The following is a 21,146-nucleotide window of genomic DNA, read 5'->3' on the forward strand; positions in this document are numbered from 1 at the left end:
GTTAACTCTAATAGAGAGAAGCGCGGTTAAGGTTATATGCCTCAACCAAGAGTATACAATAGTGATTTAAAGCTTTTGTGACTGCAGTAATTCATATTCTTAGCTCTTTCGGTAAAGTCACGTTGAAGGGAAAGAGCTAAGAATATGAATAAAATATATATTTTATTATTTTATTGTTTCCCTTCAACGTGACTTTACCGAAAGAGCTAAGAATATGAATAAGTATACAATAGTTAAATTTGACCAACAAAAACTAAATTAAGAAATAGCAGGAACTAATACATTTATATTTTCCATCAAAGTCCTTACGATCTTCTGATCCACAACTGCTCAGCACTCTCAGGTCAACAGGTTGCGCTCTTTTGGTGATCGGGCTTTTGTTAGCGTGACACCCAAGCTATGGAACACCTTGCCACTTGAAATCAGGCAATCAGAGTCGGTAGATATATTTGAGTCTGCTCGGAAAATCCATCTCTTTAAAAGTGGCCTTCCCTCTTCAGTTTGGTAGGTTGCCCTTGGTTCTGTTTTTTTGTTTCCTGATGTTCATTCACTGCTCATTGGGATCCTAGGATGGAATGCGCAATTATACATTTGAATTATTATTATTATGAGAAATGTTTCGTATTATTGCTCGGAAAAAAATTCATCGTAATAAATACGACTACTACACGTTAGGCGTGGGAGTCAGACAAAGTGCGACGCAAAGTCATTCCCTGAGCCTTCAGACGTTCTCCCAACGTTGGACCGGAGAAGCAAATGGATTGGTGTCCAGGCATGGGGGGAAATGTTAACGTCTCAGATTTTTCTCGGAGCAAAAAGGTGAAAGGGGCAAGTGCTGTTAGCGAGCAGCACCTATGAAACGCCGACGAGGGGAGTGGGTGTGCTAGCACCACGCCCGGCCGCCTTTGTCTCCCCCAATAGCGATGATTTACACACCGCAGATGGTTTCTCATTTGAGTCTGAGTCGACCTAGTGTCGGCCGTGAGCGGGAATCGAACTCGGCTCGCCGGGTTTGTGGTACAGCGTAGCGCTGACCGCTGCATTGCCGCTGTCCACGTAGACACAAATACACGCCGATCGGCCCGGTGGGCTACGTACGGTGCGAAAGATGTTCAACATACATGCAACATACATGCAACATACAAGCAACATACATGCGCACACGATCACAACTGCCTCGTGTCAATGAGCAATCACACATCCTTTGCATAGCTGTTCCTCCACGTGAACAAATCAAGTTCTAAATATTTTTTTACGCATCCCAGCAGCCACTCGACCTTTACGGGAGTGCATGATTTCAACACAAATAACCCGTGGCCAGGTTTCGTCATTCAGTGGCTCATCATCTTCAGCAGCAGTGCTGGTGACTGTAAGACGTTTAAATGTTATGGGGGGGGGTCTTAGTTTAACGTAAAAAGTACATAATATACATAACACATACTAATAAAAATAATTGGCGTTGTTGTGGAGACTATAAATAAATAAGCAAGATTATACGTCATGCAGTTTTATCAGACCACATTTGGTTTGGAGTACTACGCACCACGCCTCTTGTTTAACAAATCCTATTATAGGTACCTCAATTGGGTATCAAATTTATAAACCAGACCCACAAGAATGAACCGTAATTTAAAACACTGCCATGCGATTTTTACTGCCAATAATTCGCGAAAATATATTTTTTAAAATCTCTCCGAATGCAACTCAGGCTGTATAAATATAAATCGAGTGGACACATTTAAATAAATGTGCGTACGTATGCGTATCTTTAGAACTGTTTTTTGTGTGTTTAGTTTGTTGTCCTCCCCGCCCCGCACCTCCGATTAGCACGGTTGGCTACGTACGGTGTGAAAGAAGTTCAACATACATACTGCCCATAGACTAACGCTATCCCAGACTCAACAATGCCAAACAGACTCAACACTGCACCTCCTATTAGCACGGTTGGCTACGTACGGTGCGAAAGAGGTTCAACATAAACACTGCCCATTGACTATCACTACCCATAGACTCAACACTGCACCTCCGATTAGCACGGTTGGCTACGTACGGTGCGAAAGAGGTTCAACATACATATACAGACTCACACAGAGACCCATAGACTCACACAGACTCACACAGACTCATAGCTTGGAATCTTCGCCGAACCGGGAATCGGAACATTTATTTATACTGGAGGAATCCGATGAGCTATAAAGCTCTTTTTCACAGATGTCCAGTTGGGGGGTATAGTGGTGAAATATGGTCAAACGACTCCCATGACCGACACAGCGTGCGGGGATGAACTTTATCCAGGTATCGCATTGATGAATTAAGGTACCGATTCAGATGTCATTCGCCACTGATGTGAGCCGAGCCCGATAATCTATCCTCGTATTGCTGGACTCGTAGCAGAGTGCGCTAACCGCTGCGCCACCGCTCTCCACTGTATTATTTGCTGTGTTTGCCGTGTTCGCTGTTATGGGCTGTATACTGTATTAGTGTATATTCGTGTATGTGTGTGCGCACATAGGTCGACTCAGCCTTAAAAGCAGTACCTGGTGTCGCGTGTAAGCTTCGGCATTGGGGAGACAAAGGCGGCCGGTACGCGGTGCTACCCACCCCTTCGTGTGCCGCGTCGGCCTAAATGGGCACTCGCTAACAGCACTTGCCCCAATAGGCTCTTAAAGGCTATACGGGGTATCTTTGCATGTTTCTTTGTGCGCACACACACACATATATAGCATCGTCTATGTTTGATTAATTTACTCGATAAGACGATTTTTTAAACGTATGGCTCAATTCTAAATTATGAAGAGTCTTAATATAATAGCATCTTGTACGCCTTTTGTTTACAAATAACACGATATAGCAAATACACAGCCATAAAACTCGCACAAACTAAAACCCAAAAACACACGCGGCATAAACATAATAACTTAAAATTAATGAATTTACAATGTGGCGTTCATAAAGTAACGAAGTGAAACGTAGATTCATGCCGAGAGATGGTAGGGTATGGTGACTGAAAGTGGGAGGCCTTCATTCAGCAGTAGATAGATGAGGGCTGCTGGTAATCGTATAACAACAACAACCTCGGTACATTCGTCAGGGACACTGCTGTGGCCTTAAAGGGCATTAATCATGTAAGAGGCGACGATTCGGGCAACTGTCCTTATTAATGCAATCGTGGGCAGCGTTTGCTGACAAATGCGTTGAATGCACTTGTTTGAATACTGTAACGTCTTATAAATACATTGTTTGAATACTGTAACGTCTTATAAATACATTGTTTGAATACTGTAACGTCTTATAAATAAGTAAAAATGTGAATACTGTAACGTCTTATAAATACATTGTATGAGCTTGCAATGAATTAGAAATGTACGCCAAACACATTCGTCAACGACACGTACGTGTGTTTGTCTTCGTGTGTGGTCTTACAATGCAAACATCATAATTATTGTCGACGTTTCGAGCAATGGCCCTTGTTCATAGCACACGCGAATAAAAAGACCCAGCAGAGAGGCAGAGTTGGAGACTGCTCATTGACACCGCAGTGCCTGGTGAATGTCGGTTGCGCGATTACAAATGTGTGTTGATGAGATGAGTTTATAAATAGGAATAGTTGAATACCAGTTCAAAGTAAACTCGTTCATGTTAAAGGAAAAATTATCAAATGTCTGCAGGCTCCATTGCATTGTGGTGATGGTTTTGTATGTATCGTTGTAAGATTCAGTTGTGTTGTTTATTGTAAATATATTAATGTTGATTGTGTTCATTTCCGTGCGTCGTTTACTCGCAAATGTGAGCATGCTGTTGTGCACGGTTATATTATTTAAATTCCGAGGGAACGGTGGCGCAGCGGTTAGCGCACTGCTCTACGAACACTGCCACCTGAGTTTGACTCCTAGGCACGGCGAACATCAGTGGCGAGCGATGCCTGGACCGGTCCTGGGCCTCCCCCTCGCCCCCTCCTCGTTCACCAAACCCGCACTGACCAGCGTGGTGAAGTATGGCGAAACGACTCTCATCGCCGATGCGGCGTGGACAGTCCCTCATCCAGCAGTGGATAGACCAAGGGGCTATACGTTACCATTATTACGTAGACTATTGTTTTATATCGACTGACATATTCGATAGCAGAAAATTATCGAAATGATACGTACAATGTAAAGATAGACAGAGATGTTGACACGTAATAAATGGACACGTACCATGCTATACAGACGTTTATGATTGCATGAAACATAGTCAGATATAACGTACATTCAGCATATGCACTTATAATCTGAGACTGACCGATATATTTCTATATTTGCTATACGATAGCTCAGCATATAACAACGGAGATATGCACAGATAGGCAATGGTTGTACATATAAAATGTTATGTAGATGCATTATTGATGATGCATGCACACCATACTACAATGTTATATTATATATTATAAGATATGTAGATAATACCTGTACACACGTAATTATAATTGCGTGCGGTCTTACAACGCAAAATTCTTTAAGATTCAGCATGTACAAAGACAATTTAAGAGAGAGATCATGTATACACACGCATAGGCAAAACGATAGATTGGTATTCATAGATATATCGGAATACATACAGATAGGTACAGAGTTTATAACATAAAGGAACTGTATATATACCAGGCCCTATAGTACATAGTGTTCGCTCCAACTATTATCCACTCGAGGTTGTCCTTTTGACGTGCTGCGAAGAAGGGAAATTGCCCAAAACGTCGCTTTTATATATAAACAAAATATTTTAAAGACCACTCCGTGTTTTTGTATGTGTTCAATAGATATGCAAGCGTATCACAAAACAATTGGATACAGTATATATACATACAAGAGATATGGACAAAGATCCCCCGTAGCGGCCTTTGACAGGCTGTTGAGGCGCGTGTTGTTAGCGAGCACCTATTAAGGCCGGCACGGCACAATGGGTGGGTGATGTGGCAAGCTTAACGCCCGGCTGACTTTGTCTTCCGAGCGCTCGGTGTTTTCACAACGTCGGGTTGAGTCGACGGACACACAAGACACTCTCTCACACACGCGGACACTCACTCACGTACACCCATACACACAGACGTACAGCGCATGGCAATGACCAATAAAATATATACAAACATAACCTAGACAGTCGGTGACATCCACTAAATATCACAAAGATAGAGATCCCCGTATAGCCTGTAACAGACTGGGGCAAGTGCTGTTTGCGAGCAACCTATATGAAGACCGTCACGGCACACGAGGGGGTGGGGTGGCCAGCAAAACGCCCGGCCGCCTTTGTCTCCCCGGTGGCGATGTCGACAACACACCACACCAGGTTACTCATTTGAGGCCGAGCAGACCTAGGTTGCGGGCCATCGGGACCGGTTTCAGAGAATCGTCACGAGGTGTTCGGTGGCCGTGAGCCGGAGTCGAATTCGGCTGGCGCGGGTTTCGTAGCACAGCGCTGCGCTGCCCGGCAACAGAAACACGTTCACTGCCCCAGTGGTGGCGACGCGTACCCACTATGAGATCGACGGACAGAGACAGAGAGCGCGTGTGTGTCGATGGGAGCACGCACGCACGCGCACGCGCGTGCGGTCAGCCTCCTTCTTCCTCTCTCGTAGGGCCGACGAATGTGGACGCAGGAGCAGCAACACTTTTCACGCGCGGGTCGCGTGGTCGGGCCCAGATGTAGTCAGCGCGTCGCCAGGCGTAGCGGGAGTGGAGGATGGAGGATGGCCAGGGGCCTTAACGCGGCACTCCGCTCTGTAGTCGAGTTGGGGGGGGGGGGATAAATAAACAAAAAATCGCGACGCAGTCTGATGAGGGCCATCTGACGAGGGCCATCTGACGAGGGCCATCAGTCTGACGAGGATAGACACCACGGATAGACGCCACGGATAGACACCACGGATGGACACCACGGATAGACACCACGGATAGACGCACGGATAGACGCCACGGATAGACACCACGGATGGACGCCACGGATAGACGCCACGGATAGACACCACGGATGGACACCACGGATAGACACCACGGATAGACACCACGGATAGACGCCACGGAGAGACACCACAGATGGACACCACGGATAGACGCCACGGATAGACAGACGCACGGATGGATAGACGCACGCGCGCGATTGCCAACTCAGTCAGGGGTAGGTTGAACTAATAAAGTAACTCACCAACAATGCAAACACGGCCTGATACCTGGGTGCACGTGTAGACCACGTACAGGGAGATGTTAACTACCTCGCCTGGTATACAGGATGTCGTGGGTTCCATCCCGACCCTGACGCCTGCTGCTTTATATTTGGAGTTTGCGTGTCTCTCTCCCTATCATCACCGTGGCTAGATGTTAACTACCTCGCTTGGTATACAGGATGTCGTGGGTTCCATCCCGACCCTAACGCCTGCTGTGTATTTGGAGTTTGCGTGTCTCTCTTTTTCTTTCCCCGTAGTCGCGTAGATTTTTCTCCTGGTCCTCCGGAGTTTCCCTCCACATTTATAATCAACATCACGCGTTTAGAGTATTTGGCTGCTATACATGTCCACATGATAAGCCACTTCGTTGAGCTTTCATATGTGGCCAGGTAGCTTCTGAAACAAAGAGCTACATAGCTCAGTGGGACCTTATTTGTTAATTTTGTTTAAAAGGTTACGTACAAATTGTTTATTTAAATAGCATTATTGACAGCGTGCGTTGAGTTTCTCCGTTCGCTATTCTTGCGTGATAATGGCTGTTAAACGTCGAACAACAATATATAGATCGCACAAGTTTATTGAAATCGGGTAAAATAATCACGAGCGTTGTTGTGAGGAATACTGTGTAAAACAACGAAGCAGATAAACACACACCGTGTCTCTCCTTCACATATCCCGTCTCTACACCGTGCATGATGATAGCGATACGACGGGTATTTAACAATGAACAATAACATAATGGTATTTAGGGGTATATGTACGTTTAAATTTATTTCGCGCAGGACGTAGCCAACCGTTTGATTCGCAAGGAGAAGGGATTTTGACAATGGATGCTTACATAAGAGAAACATCCTTGAACGGCATGTCGAACGATTGTTTAAGCTGCCGACCTCTGCACGCTGGGTGACAGCACGGCGTAAGAATGTCTCACAATGTGACGTCGTCCTGGGTTCGATGTCGACTGACCCTGGTGGCTTCAGCCTGATAATGCTCGACGCAGGTCGCGTAGTGAGCTTACGTGAATACCAATGACTGGCATTCTTAAAGTGGTGCGAGTTTATCCCTGGATGCCACCAATGCGCCCCTACCTGGATGGGAAGCCAGGAGTTAAACAAAACCTGTACGGGGTAAAAGGGCACGCAATCATCTATTCACCCACTCGCTCGCTCGCTCACCCACCCACTCACCCACCACACATACTCACCCACTCGCTCAGAACCAGGGTAAACAGCCAGAACTAGGGGATGAAGGCCAGTTTACACACTCACTCACCCACTCGCTCAACCACTCAGTCGACCACTCATCCACCCACGCAGCCACTCGCCCACTCACTCGCTCCCTCACCCACTCACACACTCACTCGCTCACTCACCCTTTGACTCGCTCACCCGCTCAATCACTCACCTACTCACTCATTCACCCACCCGCTCGCCCGTATCTCTCACACAGCCACTCACTCGCTGGCTCACTCGTCCACTCACTCGCTCACTCGTCCACTCACTCGCTTACTCGTCGCCTCACTGGCTCACTCACTCAACACTCACTCACTCAACCACTCACGTGACCACTCGTCACTCACGCACTCACTCACGCACCCACTCGCCCACTCACCCACTAACTCGCTTCCTCATCCACTCACACACTCACTCACCCACTCGCTCGCTCACTCACTCACCCACCGACTCATCCACTAACTCACACACTCGCTCAGAACCGGGGTAAACGGCCAGAACTAGGGGATGGAGGCCAGTTTAAAGAGGTGAGTTTCTAAGACAGACTTAAATCTAGCTAACAACTCTGATTGTCCATAATACAGGTTTTTATGGGTTAGATCGCCTAAATATAAATGCTTCGTTAAACCCGTCACCATCCGACACAGCCAATTAGTAAGGTTTGTCACGTAAGTAGAACATGCCAATTCATTACTTGTACAGCACACCGGTGTGTTGCAGAGCCAAGCCACAACATTTACATTCATATATTTGCGCGATCTAACCCCAAACTCCGATTGTCGTATTAGACAAGGGCAAAGCGTTGTTCTAAATTATGTGGAGCTGCGCCGTGGAAAAACCCCGATCAGCCCCAGGAACAAAGCCATGCCCTCGGAGTCCTGAGAGAAAAGCGATGGGAAGATATCAGGCACCTCGGCCGTATGGAACGCACTTCCTTCGGTGAGCTACGATGCTCTTTTTCAGATGTCTAGTAGGGGTACGGCGTCAGAACGTTACAACAACAACACAATACAAAAACACGATAGGAGTGCAAAGTATAAGACAGCTAAGCAAATTACTCGGAAGCCACTGGAGCTATGCACTTTTAAAACTCGATTGAAAACTAATTCATTTCGAACTGCTTTTTGTCTTTGGTTTGTTGCCTTTCCCCCGCACGTCCGATTAGCACGGTTGGCTACGTACGGTGCGAAAGAAGTTCAACATACACACTGCCCATAGACTGACACTATCCATTGACTGAACACTGGCCATCAACTCAACACTGCACCTCCGATTAGTACGCTTGGCTACGTACGGTGCGAAAGAAGTTCAACATACATACAGAGTCAACGTTTGTACACCAGGTGAAAGTTACTTTGGTTCGGCTGTGTCGGGTGGTGGAGGGTGACAACACACTTATACTGAACGCGATCCGACCTAAAAACCTTTATTATATAATAATTTTGGTCGCGAAAGCCTACGTGTTAAGATAGGCTTATAATAATAATAATTTTAATAGTGTCTAACAATGGGTTCTGTATTATTGGGTCTTTCGGTAAAGTCAAGTATATAGGTTCAAAAAAAATAACAAAAACTAATAAATAAAAACTACGACGTTTCGATCGCAATCGACGATTGCTTGTGTTGCGATCGAAACGTCGTAGTTTTTTGTTTGTTATTTTTTGTTATTTTCTTTGAACCTATCGACGTGACTTTACCGAGAAACCCCAAAGAATATGAATTCCTGCAGTCACGAAAGCTTTAAATCAAAAAGGGGTTCTGTGTATGACAATGAATGACGAAGACAAAGTGACGAGAATGTCTGACAAAAGTTTGGTTGTGATACAATGTCTAACAATGGGGTCGGTGTCTAACCCAATGCGATGAGTGGCTGTACCACTCAAGTCCACTGTGCATTGGCCTCAAATTAAAACGTCTCATCTTTGCAATTACTGTAGTAATAATAATAGGTACTATTGCCAACAATATCAAATAACAACAACAACAACAACAAATCAACGCATTCGTCAATAACACCGTGGCCTTAAAAGGAAAAAAAATATATTAATCGACGCTTCGGGAAACGGCCCTTTCTCGATGATGTATCATGAAAGAAAAGGTGCGTAATCTGTTTCGCTAAACTATAGAGGTGTAAGCCACGCGTGTGTGTGTGTTGTGTTGAGCAGGCCAACAGCCGGCGACGATTATCTGAACCGGACCTGGGCCTCCCCTAGGTCGAACCAGCCTAAAATTTAGTACCTGGTGCGATGTGTGAACGTCTCCGCTGGGGAGACAAAGGCGGTCGGGCGTGGTGCTGCCCCCCCCCACCTCTCGCGTGCCGTGCCGACCTTCACAGGTGCTACTCGCTCACAGCACTTGCCCCAACAGTCTGTTACAGGCTATACGGGGGATCTTTGTATTTGTGGTGTGTGTGTGTACACAATGTGTGAATGTGTGTGTAGGGTATACATGTATACGGGTCGGTGTGTACGCAATTATCATGCTGAAATTATGCTGCGTGTATGTATGACATACTGTAATTAAGTAACATTAGCACTAATATTATTTGTCCGTGTGCAGAGGGAGACAAAGGCGGCCAGGCGTGGTGCTGGCCGCTCACCACTAGTGTGTCGCTACCAGAACTTGCCATGATAGTTTTTGTTTTGTTGTTAAGGCTATACGGGTGATCTTCACATTTGTCTCTACTATATATGCCGGGAGCGGTGGTGCAGCGGTTAGCGCCACGAACCCGGCCACCTGAGTTCGATTCCCCGCACGCGGCCTACCGGCACGAGGGGACGAACATCTGAAACGGTTCTGGGCCTCCCCTAGGTCGACCCGGCCTGAAACAAACACCTGGTTGCACAATTGTGCTGAGATTATCACTGGGGAGACAAAGGCGGCCGGCGCTGGCCACCCACCCCTGTGTCGGCCTTAATATGTGCTCGCCAACAGCAACTTGCCCCAACAGTCTGTCAAAGGCTATACGGGGGGTCTTTGTATACGTGTACCGTATGTGAATACATATGTACGTACAGTATCTATGTGTGCAAGTCTACGTATGACTATGTATGGCTGTTAAGGCTATATTGCCGGTCTTTGTCTTTTGTACCTATGAATAATATGACTGTTATCTCGGCGTGTGTAGGCTGCATCCTATATAGCTTTGCCATATAATACATACATAATTGTGTGTGTGTGCGTGAATAATTATGTATAGAACCGTCCTACCGCACGGCAGCGCAACGTGGGTCCGCTTGAGTCTGACTCAATCTAGAGTCTAGAACGACAGTCCACACAGTACACACGGTACACACAGTGTGGTACACGCAGTACACACAGTACACACAGTCCACACGGTACACACAGTACACACAGTCCACACAGTACACACGGTACACACAGTACACACAGTGTGGTACACACAGTACACACGGTACACACAGTACACACGGTACACACAGTACACACAGTGTGGTACACACAGTCCACACAGTACACACAGTGTGGTACACACAGTCCACACAGTGTGGTACACACAGTACACACAGTCCACACAGTACACACAGTGTAGTACACACAGTACACACAGTACACACGGTACACACAGTGTGGTACACACAGTACACACAGTCCACACGGTACACACAGTCCATACGGTACACACAGTACACACAATACACACAGTGTGGTACACACAGTACACACAATCCACACAGTCCATACGGTACACACAGTACACACAGTCCATACAGTACACACAGTACACACGGTACACACAGTGTGGTACACACAGTCCACACGGTACACACAGTCCATACGGTACACACAGTACACACAATACACACAGTGTGGTACACACAGTACACACAATCCACACAGTCCATACGGTACACACAGTACACACAGTCCATACAGTACACACAGTACACACAGTATACACAGTCCATACGGTACACACAGTACACACAATACACACAGTGTGGTACACACAGTACACACAGTCCATACGGTACACACAGTACACACAGTCCATACAGTACACACAGTACATACAGTACACACAGTACACACGGACTACACAGTACACACAGTCAACACAGTCCACACGAACTACACAGTCAACACAGTACACGCAGTCAACACAGTCCACACGGACTACACAGTACACACAGTACACACAGTACACACGGTCCACACAGTACACACAGTCAACACAGTCCACACGAACTACACAGTCAACACAGTACACACAGTACACACAGTGTGGTACACACAGTACACACATTCCACACAGTCCACACGGACTACACAGTCCACACAGTACACACAGTCAACACAGTACACACAGTACACAGTCAACACAGTACACACAGTACACACAGTGTGGTACACACAGTACACACATTCCACACAGTCCACACGGACTACACAGTCCACACGGACTACAACTGCTGCAGCTCCACTGGAGGTCAAGTCAAGGTCACGACCACGCGGAATCCTCTTCCCTTTGTTCTCGGTACCAAAGACAAAGGGTCCCCGTGTAGCCTCAGCAGACTTTCGGGGCAAGTGCCGTTTAGCGAGCAGCACTGAGGAAGGGCAGCACGGAGACACGGGGGGGGGGGGGGGTGGCCAGCACCACGCCCGACCGCCTTTGTCTCCCAGGTGGCGATGTTTACTACACACCGCAACCAGACACTCGTTTTGAGGCCGAGTCGACCGAGGGGAAGCCCAAGACCGGTTCAGATAATCGTCACTGAGTGTTGGTCGCGAGCGAGCGGGGATCGAACTCGGGAAACGTCATCACCACCACCATCATCACCGTTAGTGCATTCATCACCACCATCACCCTCACCACCACCATCATCATTATCATCATCACCATTACCGCTTTCACCACCACCATCACCATTACCGCATTCACCACCATTACCACCATCATCACCATTACCGCATTCACCACCACCATCATCACCACCATTATCATCACCATTACCGTATTCATCACCGCCGTCACAACCACCATCACTACCACCATCATCATCACCATTACCGCATTCACCACCACCATCATCACCATTACCGCAATCACCACCACAATCACCACCACCATCATCACCATTACCGCATTCACCACCACCATCACCACCATCATCATCACCATTACCGTATTCATCACCGCCGTCACAACCACCATCACCACCACCACCATCATCACCATTACCGCATTCACCACCACCATCACCACCATCATCATCACCATTACCGCATTCATCACCGCCGTCACAACCACCATCACCACCACCATAATCAGCACCATTACCGCATTCACCACCACCATCACCACCATCATCATCAGCACCATTACCGCATTCACCACCACCATCACCACCATCATCATCACCATTACCGTATTCATCACCGCCGTCACAACCACCATCACCACCATCATCACCATTACCGCATTCACCACCACCATCACCACCATCATCATCACCATTACCGTATTCATCACCGCCGTCACAACCACCATCACCACCATCATCACCATTACCGCATTCACCACCACCATCACCACCATCATCATCACCATTACCGCATTCATCACCGCCGTCACAACCACCATCACCACCACCATAATCAGCACCATTACCGCATTCACCACCACCATCACCACCATCATCATCAGCACCATTACCGCATTCACCACCATCACCACCATCATCATCACCATTACCGCAATCACCACCACCATCACCACCATCATCACAATTACCGCATTCACCACCATCACCACCATCATCATCACCATTACCGCATTCACCACCATCACCACCATCATCATCATCACCATTACCGCATTCACCACCATCACCACCATCATCACCATTACCGCATTCACCACCGCCACCATCACCACCATCATCATCATCACGATTACCATCGAACCACCGTCATCATCAGCATCACTTCAAAGAGAGGAAGCCTTTGCCACATACATCCGTCGTGATCAATCCACTGCTGGATGAGCTCCCAAATCGGCCGCCATGTTACCCAACTGCCTCGTAAAGGCTCTAAGGGGGGATCTTTGGCTTTGTATGTTACTGGCCCTACTAGGTACTCGCTAACTCCACTTGCCCCAACACCGCGTGAAGGTTACACGGGGGATCTTTGCCTATTTTGTGTTACCGGCCCTACATGGTGCTCGCTAACTGAACTTGCCCGGGTGGACGGATCTTTTGTCTTGTTTGTGTAAATGTACGCGCATTCTCCGTGAGCATGCACACTTCTATATACTCGTCTGTGTATTTATTATTTGTGCAACCTTGAACAGTGGTCGATCCACTGCCGGATGGAGACCTTCCCAATCCTCCGCTTACCATTTTATCACGGTCCAGCGATCTGAAAATCCAATTCCATCGCTCCATCTCCACGGAGCAGGCGCGGACGGACTCTCTCTTTAAATATATATTTTGTATCATTATTATAGGTGAGGATACAGCCGTGGTGCAGCGGTTAGCTCACTGCCTTACGCTGGCAGTGAACCTGCGTTTGATTCCCCGTCCTGTGAGAATCTCACCCGCCCCCACAGATATTCCCTCATCCACCCGCATTGACCAGCGCGGTGAAGTATGGTCAAACAACGCCGACGACTTGCACGGCGTGCATGGGCGAGGGGCCTTCATCCAGCGGTGGATTGATGCTGGCTCGCTGCCGTGTTGATGGCAATGCAAACGTACGAATAGCTGCGTTAACCGTCAGTCAAATTTGTAATTAAATAAACCACGTCAACAAAAATGAAGCATATCCTCCACGCTTAATTGCCTGTATATGAATCCTCTCTTTATATTTCCCCTGCACGCATTAAGATAAGGGAAATGTAAAACTCAAGCGGGCATTTTACCGCATTTATTTAACCGCGCGTTCTATTGCGCGATAACCATCACGCCTCTTTCATACCCCACCATTACACTCTGCATAACCCCCAATCCTACAATGCTCACCTTAACCCCAATTCTACAATTATAATCCGAACCCAAATCCTACGACGCACACCTTAACCCCAATCCTACGACGCACACCTTAACCCCAATCCTACAATGCTCACTCTGAACCCAATCCTACAATTGCAATCCGAACCCGAAATCCTACTATTCGAACCCTAACCCAATCCTACAATGCAAACACTAACTCCAATCCTACAACACCAATCCTACAGTTCTTACCCGAATCCTATCATGTTAACCCTAACCCCAATCCTACAATGCTCACGCTAACCCAAATCCTACTATTCTAACCAAACCCAATCCTACTATTCTAACCCTAACCCCAATCCTACAACACCAATTCTACAATTGGAACCCAAATCCTACAATGTTAACCCTAACCACAATCCTATAATGCTCATGCTAACCCCAATCCTACAGTTCTAACCCTAACCCCAATCCTACAAATCTAACCCCAACCCTAATTATATAATTGTCACCCTAACCCTACAATTCTAACCCTAATTCTATAATTGTAACCCTACAAATCTAACCCGAACTCTAATTCTATGATTGTAGCCCGAACCCCAATCCTACAATGCTTACGCTAACTTCAACCCTACTATTCTAACCCCAATCCTACAACACCAATCCTACAATTTTAACCCTAACTCCAATCCTACAATGCTCATGCTAACCCCAATCCTACTATTATAACCCTAACTAAATCCTACAGTTCAAACCCTAACAACAATCCTACAATTTTAACCCTAACCCTAATTCTATAATTGTAATCCTAACCCCAATCCTACAATTCTAACCCTAAGCACAGCATCATCATCATCATCCGTGGTCAATCCACTGCTGGATGGAGACGCCCCTCCTAAAGACGTTGCAATCTCTCATGACCCTGCGATATAAAATTGCTGGACATCTGTGAAAGAGAGCTTCGTAGGTCATCGGATTCCTCTGGTATGAATACATATCCTGATTCTGAAAATTAACAAGATGAACGAAACTTTTTTTCTTCCTACAAATCTAACCCGCTGGAGCTAAACACGTCTTTATCAGAAGCAACCTGGCCACAACTGATAGCCGAACGAAGTGGCTTAATCATCACGTGGAAATGTATAGCAGCCAAATACTTTAAATGCGTGATGTTGATTCTAAATGTGGTGGGAAAAGCCGGAAGACCCGGAGAAAATTCCACACAACCACGAGGAGAGAGAGACACCGTAAACTCCACATATACTGTACATGCCCGTCTGAAAGTTTGCCAATGAACATCTGAATGATTCAGAGGACAACTGGGTGAAAGTGTTGTGGTCAGATGAGACCAAAATGGAGCTCTTTTGCATCAACTCAACTCGCCGTGTTTGGAGGAGGAGGAATGTTGCCTATGACCCCAAGAACACCATCCCCACCGTCAAACATGGAGGTGGAAACGTTATGCTTTGGGGGTGTTTTTCTGCTAAGGGGACAGGACAACTTCACCGCATCAAAGGGACGATGAATGGGGCCATGTACCGTCAAATCTTGGGTGAGAACCTCCTTCCCTCAGCCAGGGCATTGAAAATGGGTCGTGGATGGGTATTCTAGCATGACGATGACCCAAAACACACGGCCAAGGCAACAAAGGAGTGGCTCAAGAAGAAGCACATTAAGGTCCTGGAGTGGCCTAGCCAGACTCCAGACCTCAATCCCATAGAAAATCTGTGGAGGGAGCTGAAGGTTCGAGTTGCCAAACGTCAGCCTCGAAACCTTAATGACTTGGAGAAGATCTGCAAAGAGGAGTGGGACAAAATCCCTCCTGAGATGTGTGCAAACCTGGTGGCCAACTACAAGAAACGTCTGACCTCTGTGATTGCCAACAAGGGTTTTGCCACCAAGTACTAAGTCATGTTTTGCATAGGAGTCAAATACTTATTTTCCTCATTAAAATGCAAATCAATTCATAACATTTTTGACATGCGTTTTTCTGGATTTTGTTGTTGTTATTCTGTCTCTCACTGTTCAAATAAACCTACCATTAAAATTATAGACTGATCATTTCTTTGTCAGTGGGCAAAGTACAAAATCAGCAGGGGATCAAATACTTTTTTCCCTCACTGTACAGCAGGAGTCAGGGTCCGGATCAAACACCCACGACGACCTGCTGTATACCAGGCGAGGTAGTTAACATCTCCTAGCCACCGTGGTTCCCTCATTGTAAATCCAGCTCGCGTTCTTGAAGACTGATGGGATCGTCGACGGGATCGGGATCGGCGCCTCGGCTCGTGCAGCGTCTGTTGCACGCGCGTGGGGTGGCGTGGGGTGGCGTTTCACGGCACCGTCGCGAGAGATGGCGAATGGATTTGTGGCGGAGGAGAACGCCTTGGAATCCAGCAGTGGATTGACCCCGGCTGATGGTCACACAAACGCGTAAGACATGCATGCTCACGTCGAATGCGCACTGTACATTTAACACAGACGAGACGAAGATCCCACCCCCGCCGTGTAGCCTTGACATGGTGGTGGGACAAAGCGTTGTTAGCGAGCACCTAGTAAGGTCGGTAACAGAGAGAGCAGCCCGGGCTGATGCTGCTGATGTTTGTGTTTAGTCGCTCACACGCTGGGACGAGGGCGCTGATCCACAGCTGCTGATGATTACTGCGAAACCCCAGACAGTTTACGGAGATGCGACCTTGACCGCCAGAGCAGACATCCACCCCTACCCCCCACACATCACCACCCACCCCTCACACGCCCCTCAACAATTCACATTTTTCATTCGCATCCCACAGTTCACCCGAAACACCACCACCTCCCCCCATTCAGGCGCTTTCACTCACCTGCCCCCCTCTCTCCTCCTCCACATATCTCCACCCTCTCACCTACCCTCCCCTCTCGCTCTCTCTCCACTACTCTGTCTCTATCCACCCTCTCACCTACCCTCCCCCTCTCTCTCCCTCCACTACCCTGTCTCTATCCACCCTCTCGCCTACCCTCCCCCTCTCTCTCCCTCCACTACCCTGTCTCTATCCACCCTCTCACCTACCCTCCCCTCTCGCTCTCCCTCCACTACTCTGTCTCTATCCACCCTCTCGCCTACCCTCCCCCTCTCTCTCCCTCCACTACTCTGTCTCTATCCACCCTCTCACCTACCCTCCCCCTCTCTCTCCCTCCACTACTCTGTCTCTATCCACCCTTTCACCTACCCTCCCCCTCTCTCTCTCTCCACTACCCTGTCTCTATCCACCCTCTCGCCTACCCTCCCCTCTCTCTTCCTCCACTACTCTGCCTCTATCCACCCTCTCACCTACCCTCCCCTCTCACTCTCCCTCCACTACTCTGTCTCTATCCACCCTCTCGCCTACCCTCCCCCTCTCTCTCCCTCCACTACCCTGTCTCTATCCACCCTCTCACCTACCCTCCCCCTCTCTCTCCCTCCACTACCCTGTCTCTATCCACCCTCTCACCTACCCTCCCCTCTCGCTCTCCCTCCACTACCCTGTCTCTATCCACCCTCTCACCTACCCTCCCCTCTCGCTCTCCCTCCACTACTCTGTCTCTATCCACACTCTCACCTACCCTCCCCCTCTCTCTCCCTCCACTACTCTGTCTCTATCCACCCTCTCACCTACCCTCCCCCTCTCTCTCTCCACTACTCTGTCTCTATCCACCCTCTCACCTACCCTCAATCTCCCTCCACCACTCTCCCTCTCTGCACCCTCTCACCACCTTCCACCTCCTCTCTCACTCCTTATCTTCCTGTCCACTCTCTCACTTACCCACTTATTTCTCTCCCCCTCCCCCTGCCTCCCGTCTGACCCGTCTCATCACCCCGAATCTCTCATAGTCCAAGGCTGCTGCTGCTCCTTTATTGGAGGAATTTTAAATCGCTTCTCCACGTGGACTTCCTCTTGCAGAATCGGACCCCATTGGAATCGCTACCACCACCAGCAGCATCAGCATCATCTAAATATCCAAGCAATTGCAGGTAATGACAGATCTCGCTTGGAAGACATCCAATCCTGACACTTCCTAAAATAAAGCATTAAAGCTTTCGTGACTGCATAAAATTACTCATAGTTTTTTTCGGTAAAGTCACGTATGTAGAAATACAATAAAATTATTTAATTTATTGTATTTCTACATACGTGACTTTATCGAAAAAAACAATGAGTAACTTCCTATAATGCCTACCGCTCCACGTGGAAATGGCCGCTGTGTGAACATACGGCTGTCTGTGTGAAATCATGTGTCTTTGTGCGAATATATGGGTCTATGCTACGTCTAGGCGTCTCTGTGTGAGTCTATGGGTCTCTGCGTGAATCTGTCGTTCTCTGTGTGACTCTACGAGCATCCGTGTGAATCTATTGGTATCTGTAAACAAAAACAAAATTAAACACATTCGTCAATAAGGCTGCCTTAAAAAAATAGAATGGGCGACGTTTCGGGCAATGGCCCTTCTTTATAGCATCGTGGTTTGTGCGATATTCACTGCAGTGGCACAGGAGCTAGATGGCTAATTTGCTAAAATCGTGAGAGATGGCGATGGCTCTGGAATAAGTCCTTCATCCAGCGGTGCAACGATCACAGCTACTAATAATGATGCTAATGGTCATCATGTATACTATGTACTTTGTGTTGTAGTGTTGTAAGTCCATCAGCCCTTCGATTAGCCTTTCTAATTAATGTATCACACGAAGCATTTGTTAAAGCGAACAAACGCTGATATCGATCGGGTTTCACCCATTTTGGGTATCATCGGCAGAGCCGTGAAAGTTACATAAAGGCCGTTGTGTTCTTGGAATGAGCGCTTCATCTACAGTCAACACCATGGAGCCCATCAGCTTAAACGTATCATGTATATATATACAATGAAGTACCTTTAATACATGTATGTGTGTTTGCTGTTAATCATTCTGATGATGATGGTAGTGGCAGTTTTCATATTCGTATTATTGTCAGAATATACTAGCAGCCCGCGCGTATGTTTTTGCTCGTGACCGCCCGTCTCTCCAGTCAACCAGCCAGCAAATTAAACCACACAAGTCCCCCTAGATACGAAAGTCCGACTTACGGACATCCTCACTTATGAACGAACCGCCATTCGATGTTATTCACTTTAACCATCCGCACTCGGGGATCGAACCGCGGGACTACTTTGTTCGGCAGAGCGATCCTCCGCGAGATGTAATGAGTCCCAGCATTCCGAATGATGCACAAAGCCCCTTCCAACAAGCAAAGCCGGCATCAGGACTCGAGATAAGTGAATATAAAAACAGATTAGTTTTTTTTTCTGTTCATGTTAACTTTATTTTACGTTGCATTCACTATACAGTATTTACGACAGCATTACATGGGCCCCATTCATCGACCTGCACAGACCAGCGTGGTGAAGTATGGTCAACCCCCCCCCCCCCGCAACCCTAACCCACAGCGTGGGGTAGCCTTTCATCCAGCAGTAGATTGACAGATAGGGGTACTGCGGATTACCGTATTAATCTTACTTGTAACGTGCTTTTTTTTGTCCAGTGCCCCTACATAAAACGCGTTTTATATACTTCGGCTCTGTGCTTTAATAAGCACACACAACCAATACCATAACATTAGCGGTGGACTTTATATAAACATTAAAACTTTATTTTTAATGTTAAGCTTTTCCAAGTTTGTTACAGGTGTGGGTTTGATAGTAGCGTATGCTACCGATTAAAGCGCGTACTCTTACCGCTCCCCCCTTATATTTTAATGCAAAAGTTGGGGGGGGGGTGCGTCTTATAATCCGGTTGGTGTGTGTGACGTGTATGAATACGGTCACATGTATTTATTTATTGGATCGGCTTATCATCTGTATCATGATTATCCAGGCCGATGTTTTAACAAATCATCACAAGTTGTTCTCGGCTCAAGCCGACATCGGGCTCGGCGATGGTTAGGGTTATCTTCTTGTTAATATATGCGTGGTAACGAAAAATACCGGACGTTATATATCACGCTTAATATTATAATACTTTCTCATTTACATGTTATTAACAATGGTACACACTATGAATTGGAAGTGCAATGCATTAATTCTATTATTAATGCTAATTATAATAATTAATAACAGTAGATTACATTACCCTTATGTGTACTGCAATTGCTATTTACCGTATTCTCCCGACTTGAAGATGCTCCGGAAAGAGACGCCCTCCAAAATGTGTGCCCGGTGTCAATATTTACCGTATTCACACATCCATAATTACGCAAATATGTTTGGCGCACGTACAGGAGGATTCGAAGCCTCTCCCTCGGCGTCTGATTTTTTTTTACATCGGCGGGGGATGGGGGAGCGGAGCGCGTCATTTAGCGGGAGATGAAGCAGCGGTGATGGTTTCATTGCGCGCCGCGGTGGCTAGGAGATGTTAACTCCCTTGCCTGGTATACAGGAGGGCGTGGGTTCAATGCCGACCCTGACAGCCTGCTGCTGTGTATTTGGAGTTTGCGTGTCTCTCATCAACATCACAGTGGCTAGGAGATGTTAACTCCCTTGCCTGGTATACAGGAGGGCGTGGGTTCAATGCCGACCCTGACAGCCTGCTGCTGTATATTTGGAGTTTGCGTGTCTCTCTCTTATCAACATCACAGTGGCTAGGAGATGTTAACTCCCTTGCCTGGTATACAGGAGGGCGTGGGTTCAATGCCGACCCTGACAGCCTGCTGCTGTGTATTTGGAGTTTGCGTGTCTCTCTCTCTCTCTCCGTGGTCGCGTGGATTTTTCTTTGG

The sequence above is a fragment of the Petromyzon marinus genome, chromosome 34, assembly GCF_048934315.1.
Source record: "Petromyzon marinus isolate PM22_M1 ecotype Great Lakes invasive population chromosome 34, UKy_Petmar_22M1.pri1.0, whole genome shotgun sequence".
NCBI classification, from domain to species: Eukaryota; Metazoa; Chordata; class Hyperoartia; order Petromyzontiformes; family Petromyzontidae; genus Petromyzon; species Petromyzon marinus.